The sequence below is a fragment of the Phalacrocorax aristotelis genome, chromosome 1 (assembly GCF_949628215.1).
Source record: "Phalacrocorax aristotelis chromosome 1, bGulAri2.1, whole genome shotgun sequence".
NCBI lineage: Eukaryota > Metazoa > Chordata > Aves > Suliformes > Phalacrocoracidae > Phalacrocorax > Phalacrocorax aristotelis.
Window position 1 is genome coordinate 47,184,902 of NC_134276.1, and position 9,469 is coordinate 47,194,370.

Here is a 9,469-nt window from a genome sequence, read left to right on the forward strand (position 1 = left end):
CTCTGGACACGCTCCAGCACCTCAACATCCCTCTTGTACTGAGGGGCCCAAAACTGAACACAGTATTCAACATGTGGCCTCACCAGTGCCGAGTTGCAGGGGTACAGTCAGTGCCCTACTCCTGCTGCCACACTATTCCTGATACAATCTCCTTTCACCTGGATTACTTGCTCACATTATTACTTTTTATTTGTTGGAACTGAAGCCCTGCAGTTTTGCCACATCTTCTACTGCTTTACATAGCTGAAAACTTCAGGTGTGCAAACCAGATTACATGTTATTAAAAAAAGTCTGCGTGCCAAAAGTGGCTTGGATTGCAGTCAGCAGAAAACGGTCATCCAAAGAAGGTCCATGCTGTTATATTTTCTCCTTTTTTCTTCTCCCCTCCAAAAGAGGGCCTAAATAAAGCCTGGAACTCTGCTGATTCTGAATACAGATAAATATTTTTGCAAAAAATTTCTTTCTGCATAACAGCAAGTATAAAAGAACTATGCCCGCCAATGCCTAAACATTCAAAACAAATTTTAAGTACTTTTTTTTACAGAGAGCTGGGAACATCAAAACCAATAAAATCATATAGGTTTTCTCAAAAGGTAGCTGTCCACGTAGCAGAAAAACAGCCAGATTAGTGCCATCACTGAAGAAAAAGCTACTTTCTGAATGCAGTTAGAAGCACCAGAGACCATTCAAGTATTTAAAATGCTAACTACATAAAAAGCTTTCAGTTATAAACCTTTTAATTTAAAGGAAAAAGAAAAGAATAATCCAGCAGTGATAAAAGGAACCACAAGTAAACAAGTGCCATGTGTTATGATGCTAACCACCTCCAAATTGCATTCCCACTAAGAATCAGAGTAATAAGTCTTTCAAGCTCCTCTTTTAGGGATTACCTAAAACTATTCCTACAGGCAAGAATCAGAGGAAAAAAACAACAAAAAACCCCACCTTTTAGGTCGTTTTTGTGTTTTGTTGTAAGCTGCTACTTTCTATCCAAATAGTAAATTTTCCTTCACCAAGCACACACTACCTGAGACATGGGCTATCTTCTGGAGTGACAGTGTCTGTCACATCTCAAAAGCGTTCTTCTGCACTAATTCTGTTGGAGCCATCTTAATGCGCGTGCCATAAAAGCTGAGTGCTGGCAAACTTTTATGAAAGTGATGCAATTTATTCCAATTCTTGCATATTGCTTCAAACTCTAGAATTTGTCTGGGCTTGCAGTGTACAGTCACACACAGTGTGGTGAACATTTTTCTTTGCAAGCTGCAACTGTTACTCCACATCCCTTTTATCTCAAGTCTTTCTGCTTTTGCAGGGAATCTTGCTAAGTGTCCACAGGGCAGAGCCCACCTTCCGTAAGCTTCAGACTGTGATGAACAATAGTGTTTGACAGCATAATTAGGAGTTGCCAAGCAAGAATAACTCTGGACCTTCTTATAGTCCCTCTCCAAGCTCTCTTTCTTTTCACTCAGAATACAAAGTAGTCTCCAACTTGTGAGGCTGATAATGGCACCAACTGGGAGCTGGATGTTCAGTTCTCATTCACAGCTATATTTGCATTTCTTGTTTGGTCCTCAGACGAAGCCACCTTTTCCCTTTTACTTTTTTTAAATGTGGCTGTGGTACTCATATTTCATATTCTTTCTTTGAGACTGATTCTGAGCATACCACCAGTACTGCACCACATAAGAGCATTCAGGAGTACACATTTCATCTGGACCAGCGTTATGCTAGGTCCGATATTGACTATACTCCTGTAGTTAGCATAACATTATTATAGGTTCAAATTTGGTTTTTTGTTTGGGTTTTTTGTTGGTGTTTTAGGGTGGGTTGGTTTGGGTTTTTTTTTTGGGGGGGTTCTGATTTTTTTTGTTTGTTTGTTTTTTTAAGAAAATAAGTGGTAGTATAGTTTTAGAGACTCTGTTTGCACTGGATTAGCCCTTTGCTTTACGTAGCTGCAGAGTTTTTGATCTAGCAGGGCATATTTGAAAGATGGATTTATTAGTAGCTTTCAGTTGACTGAGTTTGTTTTGATGGTATAATAGTGCTTTGCAACCAGAACATGTCTGTCTTCTGACAATACTCAATTCTTTTCCTGTTTGCTAACATCTGTTTGCCCAGAGAGGTGGTGGAGTCACCATCCCTGGAGGTGTTCAAAAAACATGTAGACTTGGCACTTTGGGGTGGGGTTTAGGAGACATGGTGGTGTTGGGTTGGCAGTTGGACTTGATGATCCTAGAGGTTTTTTCCAACCCTAATGATTCTGTGATCTACTTGCTGTTACAGAACGAAGCACTTTGCCAGTTAGCCTCTCCCTTTTACTTTAGGGTGGGGTTTTCAGCAGTTCTGTTCATTCACTTAGAACCTTTATAAGTAAGTTTTAGCAGAGCAAGTTGTTCAGAAGTCATCCAGAATCAGAGTCTGGCAGTCTGTCTTGTTCACTATTACTGCTCGCACAGATCAACATTGTACAAATGTGAGTTTCAACACAGCAGAGCAAGAATTTCCACCAGGTAATTCAACAGCTCCAGTATCCTGCATGACTGGACATAAAGGGGCAAGTTCCATGATTTCATAAACTAACCCTTATACAGTTGAATTATATTTCTCGGCCTTTTATTTTAAGCTTTCAAAATATGATACAAACCAATACAGTAATTTCTTCACAAGCAAGCAGGGAGTCTGGAATAAGATAAACTGTCTAGTTTACATATTTTGAAGTTATGTATCAAATTGCAGCCAGGGAGTTATGAACTACAGAATTCACCACTTCTGTGGTAAAACCTGCAATTTACTATAATCAGGTGATGCTAGAGTTCTTTGTTCACCTAAAGCAAGTAGCTCTTACCGTCACACTTTCTCCACAAATAGGACTTAAACTAGTAATAACGGGGGAAAAGAAAAAGAAGGACCCTCTTGGTCACTAAGCTTCTGTCACTGTCAAGATGTGTTGTAAAGCTGTTAATGTGATTAAATAAAGAGACCATTCTTCATCACATAGTTCCAACAAAGCTAAAGTCTATTTTGTCATTTTTACTCCATAATGTACATCTATCTATATTTTAAGTTGTTGGTATTTATTTTGAGACTTCATTATTATTGGGAGGGTGAAAAAACCAACCCCCAAAAAGCAACCACAACCCACAAAACTTTACAACGTAATTCTTTTCCTGTGCTTTTCAATTATGAAGAGTTCTTTAATGATAAAAAGCAAAAGACAGGTACGATATTGCCTCCATATTAGAGACAACACCACCTTCTCCATTCCTACAACGGAGATGCTTGTTCCTCTCCATCCAACTATTTTCCAGGTCACATAAGGACACCACTTTATGCTTACTTATATTTAGTTTCTATATACAGCACAAAGGAAGGAAAACAAACCTCATATACTCAAAAAATAAGGTTGTTGGTTTTTTTTAATGAACAAATTCAACTCTCCAAATTTACTTGCTTGGTCACGTTTTTTGCAAGTTTTCCTGATCTCAGTGGTACAAGACATGCTAAAGGAAAGCAAACAACCCACACACACTATTTTTTCTGCCAGCTGTCACAAATCCCAAAGAGCTTGCTAACCAAGAAGTCCCTCTGTGCACCCGTTCACCCACTTTTGCCTTTATTCTTTCTACTGCACTAATATTTAGACTTTAATTCTACCTTAGCCAGACTGTTGTCATCTTCTTTAAATTCTTTCTTTAAAACTCACATAGTACACACGCACACAAAAAAATTGTGCAAAATAAAAGCTTACGGCTCTGGCATTTTGTAATGCTGAACCATATATTTCAGCTCTCAAATTTAAGATAATGGCTTCTTTCAGGTATAGCAGGAAGATCAACATAAAAAACCCCAACATCTTACTTCTGCCATGGTGATGTGACTGGCATTAGAATAAATAAGAATATGTACACATTCAAGTAAATGTGGTATTCGTGAGTAACTTTTTCCTTTCAAGATTGTAGCAATTAATGATGTAACAGTATTCTACCAGATTTCCCCTTATACAGAAATTCAGACTTTTCCTACACGGATTTGTCCAAACCTGTTATGCATTACATGAAGACAAACAGTTGAAGAAATATTACCAGGACATAATTTGCTATCACCCTGAAGAGCAAGCAGAGTTACCCAGAACATTTTAACGAACAGCACTGTAGTGCGTGAATGAAGCGGAAAAAATTCAAAGAACAACAACAAAAAAGTATTCTAAAACATTGCTAATATGTCATCTTTGAGGGTTTCTAAGATATTGCTTTGAAAATACTATCTAGGTTAAAAGGAAGATATATTGTGGTTTGACATTCAAATCTACATATGCCAGTAAGCTTTGAAACCAGTCCTTGGACTGGAACGGGACTGAGACTTGGAAAGCTTGAGTCCTCTCCATCTGGAGACATATTCCATACGGAATGTTTCTTGGATTGTAGCGTAGGATGAAGAAATAAAATACAGACTAGGATGCAATCCCATTGAAAAGTCCTACCATAGAAACACAGGACTGGAAACATCCACCATCCACTTGGGTCACCAGGACCAGTCTTCTGCCAAAAATGATGCAATGTACATGAGAACTATAAACCATACATCTTTTACAAGACATGGAAGTCCTGAACTCTACTGGAAATTAAATTGTCTTGGCAGGAAAAAAAAAAAAAAAACAACCAAAAAAACCTCCAAACCCTAGCAGTTCAAACATGCTAATCTGCAAGCAATAATCTTGTGTATCCCAAAAAGAAACAATGGGATGAGATTATGTTTCCATTTCTACTGTGTTTTCACAGAAGACTGAAATCACATTATTGAGACATCTCAAAGGGATAAAACACGGCAATTTTAAATTCAAATTCCAGACTCGGAGCAGCATGCCAGGGATATATTTAGGACAATTGTGTTGTCAGTGAAACCTTTGGAAGTCTTGCTAGGAAACTGAAGGGATGATGCTGTGATCACAGGAAAGAAAAGTAGTCTAGGGTACAGCTGCTTAAAAACCACAGTTACCATGGACATATTTTTAGTAACTAAGTTACTTTAAAACAACTGTAAATGAAATTAAGCCCTTTCAGGCTTTACGTTGTTTTTAAAATGCAGAGTCTCAGAATCCAGTTAAATTAATAGCTTAGAGAACTTTCTCAGATGGAAGTTCAAACACACAGAGACTTTCAACATGTGAATCATCACATTGCATTTACTGAACTCCAAGGTCTATGCACATACCTGATGCTGCCTTAGCCACATTATTCCCTGTGGGGTTTGGGGTTTTGGTTTTTTTTTTTTGTGGTGTCCCCCTGCCCCCCGTAGACTTCCAATTACTAAGGAGTACCCCATTACTCACCTGACAGGTAATTTTCTTACTAATATGTATCACTAGGGCAGCCAAAAAGAACATTTCAACTGGTCCCAAGAGGAAGCACTGTTCTGATATTTCTAGGAGCATATAATAGACAGTTAAACCAAAAGGTAAGCATGCAACCCACAATTTATTATTCTGCTTAGATTTTAACATCTTTCAAAGCATTTGGAGAAAGCCTACTTGGCCATTATTTGTGGGACATTCTCCATCTCTACTGCTTCCCATGCTAGACTCTGCACTTGAAGGTATGGATTTTGCCAGTTCTGTTATGAGGTGCTGCAGTTTCTCATGCAGTTTAGTAACATGCTTATAGTACACTGCAAATTGGGTCTTTGTTCTGGAGGCTTGTGACTGACCTGATAAGACAGGGAATGGATCTTACCCAACCAGCTTCCTTAATCCTTGCTTTCCCTTCCACTCCCATTCTTCTAACTCAGAATTAGGAGTCCATTTAATTCGTGTGTTTTTTCCCCAGAGTTCTTATGCTACAAATGGCTTTGCTCACCTGTATGTAGAAGCATCAGGTGCTGTGCCTACAACAGTTTTGAAGGCTTTGTTTTGAAGCATTTCCCTCAGGGCGCCATCTGCTGTACATTAATCCAAGTCCTATTGCCTTCTTTCCTTTTACTTGTTTTTTTTTCTTAAAGCTTTAGCATGATTTGCATAGAGGCATTGCTTCTAGATACTCTGAAATCTCAGATCTTAAGGTTTAGTGTGATTTGACACCTACAGGTCCATGAACTGTTTATAACATGTAGCATCAGTTGTAGCCAGATTATCAGGATATCTTCCTTTAGTTGGAAAAATGGCGGGAAAAACCCGTGGGTATTCTCATAGGCAGTGTGGTACATAATCTCTCAAAGGATGTCAGGAAAGCCTCTGCAAAGTCACCATCCCTCTGTAAGAGGTGTATTTCAAAGCTAATAGTCTGAGCGCACGGCAAAAATACAGCTACTTTCTTGCATGCTTTCCTGAGTCAGAGTTTTTTTTTTCTATTTGTCTCTGGCATGGAGCACAACTCCACCATTCCTTATTCAGCTTCTCTGCTAGCCTTTTTACAAAGCAAACAGGGCACAGATCCTCACTGATAAAACTGCTGTCACATTTAATAACACATTAACTTCTCAGCCCACACTGGGAAAGTGTCTCCTCTCTCTTTACTACCACTTTAGGCGCACTGAAGAAAAACTCTTCTCCATTGGGATGTAAGACCTAGGCAATACAACTCAGTTGACCTGTGTGACTTATTAGACCCAATCAGAAACCAAAGTAGTGACTGAAATAGGATCTTTTTCTCACCTCTCTCCCTCAGGTGTACATGCGCACACAAGTCAAAGCAGAGCTGTATGGTTCTGTAGTTCAGAATCTGTGCAAGGGTGAAGTCTACTCAAATTAGGTGGGGATGATTTTTAAAATTTCTCTCAGCTCTGTAGGAAAAACACACCCAACACCAAAATAAAACATGTTCTCAACTTAAAAATAATGTTTTGTTTTCCAGCCATTTGTAGCAATATACAAAGAAACCAGTCCAGCTTCTCAAGATTAGTTCAATGCTCATGCTCCCTGTAGATGAACTTGAGAACAGATAATCCGCATCTTATGCCACATCTTGCACTTCCAAGGGAAAAAAAAAAAAAAAAAGACAGAAAAAAAGTCGTTAACACCACCACCATCTCCTCCCAGCCTTTTTATTCACCTCTTTGAAGAAATACAAGAAATATAGGCTCCTGGTTAAACTTGAGGAAGTTCAACCAACTTCTCAGTGTTCTTCAGTATTTAATATATGAGAGGAAAATTTTTCACAGTGAGGACAGTCAACCATTGGAAAAATCTCCCCAGGGAAGTGGTTGACTTGGCCACATTGGACACCCTCAAGAGTCATCTGGACAAGGTGCTGGGCCACCCTGTCTAGACTGTGCTCTTCCTAGAAATGTTGGACTAGATGATCCCTGAGGTCCCTTCCAGCCTGTGATTCTGTGATATTTGTAAGAATGCCACAATCACTAGGCCAGCAGGGCACTAATGCAGGAACATCTACACTGAGGTAATTCTAGGCACACTGCATTTCAGCATGTTGTAGTGTGACCAGTGAAGTTAGTTGCAGAGGTAGAGTTAACAGATCAAGATGTGTTTCTCTCCCTCTTATTCCATGGGCGTCCATTTTTTATGTTTAGAACTACAGATGAGCAAAGAAACCACCTGCTGCTGCCCACCCTCAATAACCTGCACATGTATCTCAGTAGTTCCAACAAAAAAATTTCATTATGATATTACAAGAAAAGGAAGAAACACAAGGACATGAAGGATGTGTACTGTAACATGGGAGAAAGACAACTGAAACTGGGGGAGGGATGAGAGGGCAGTAGTTCAGGATTCCAGTCCAAATAGAATTCTGCTAGAGGTTATTACAACAGGAGAGATTCAAACAGAAATCTATTTCCATTCACCTTCATAAAGGTACCTCACTAATCACAGCAAAAACACTAAAAACACCCAGCCTCCCCTCCCCCCCAAAAAAAACCAACCCCAAAACAAAAACCCCAAGGATCAAAAGGGTAGTTGGATTTTTTTGTTGGTTTTGATGTAAAATGGAATGATCTGAGGCATTCAACTTTAATTGCTCATAGGGAAGAGGAGCGTAATCTATTTGAAGAGTGTCATGTTTTAAGGCAAGATGCTTTTGAAAATTACTAAATTCATATGAGAAATCCAAGGAGAATTTTTTTGAAGGACTTAAGGAAAGTATGGACTTCCATTATCCAAGCACATCTGCATCTAACATCGCAAGCCCTGACAAGAAAATGAAATTATATCACAGCGGACTGAGCTAACAAAGATACATGCAGGGATTATGTGAAACATATACACTAAGACTGAAAAAATACAAACGGAAACACCTCTGCAAGAGGTAGAGTATATAGTATGAGAAGAAGCAGACCTAAGCACCATTTTGCATTTGAACAGAGCTTCTATATTTGGGAGAACCAAAACCACACTGAAGAAATTCAAGCAATGCTCAAAACCAAAACATGCATCTTCTTAGAACATACTAAAATTCTCATAGGACCAGAGTTGCAGCTATAGCAAAAGTTAAGTGGCTTGTTCAAGGAACAGTTATAGCCAGGAAATGTTACTCTGAATATGAATGTAACACATGTTTAATTCTAGTAGACATTTTAATGTGGTATTTCAAATGTCATTAAGAGTCAAGACAGAAATCAGTTAGAAAGGCAGAGAGTTAACATGATCAGTCCTTGGAAAGATTCATGCTAACTTGGACATCTGAGAACTAAATACAGCTTCTTGAGAAAACACCTTAACCCCAGGTACAAACTACTAAATAGTCCTAAATTTTGCTATCCCTTTTAAAATAGTTTCTGTTCTAGAAGGAGGACCATCTGGATGTAGAAAAATTAAATAACCTACCAAGACAGGTATGACACAGGAAAGGAAAAACTAGAATTCCTGCAAGTGGATAAAAATCACAAGGAATAAATGATAGTACAGTAAACAGAGCTATGACAGAGAAAAAAAATTAAGGTCACACCAGAGCATGATGTGTGTACATACACATACACTCAAAAAGTTTCACATCCATCAACATTTTATACTTATGACTCAAGTGTCACTGACTCACATATGTAAAGTTATTTTCTTGAAGTGCTTGCCTTACCTTGAAGCAGCCAGGCACTCTTCATTCCATTAGCACTTAAGACAGATGTTAGTTTCAAAAAGCTTAGTCCTGTAGGTCTTCCTAACTAATCATAGAGACGAGTCACAAGAACTCTAAAAAGCCCTAGCTCACGATTCAAAGATTATGTCCCCTTTCCATGCCCCCAGACTTCCTTAGTACTCAAGGATCTTTTAAAAGAAGAGAACTAGAACACTGAATTTGTGCTAGCATCAGAAGTACAAACAGAATGACAACAATAATTACCCTGTAATTATTTTTAGTATCACTCTTTACTCAGGTAACAGAAAGGACTGCAGTGCTAGACAACCAAAGATGAAATAGCATTAGTTACGTCCTTACATAAAAGTAGATCTCATTAAAAAAGCCTTCTTTCTACAGGTATTGGCTGCCAAATTAGTACTGCACAATATTCCAACTCAGACATC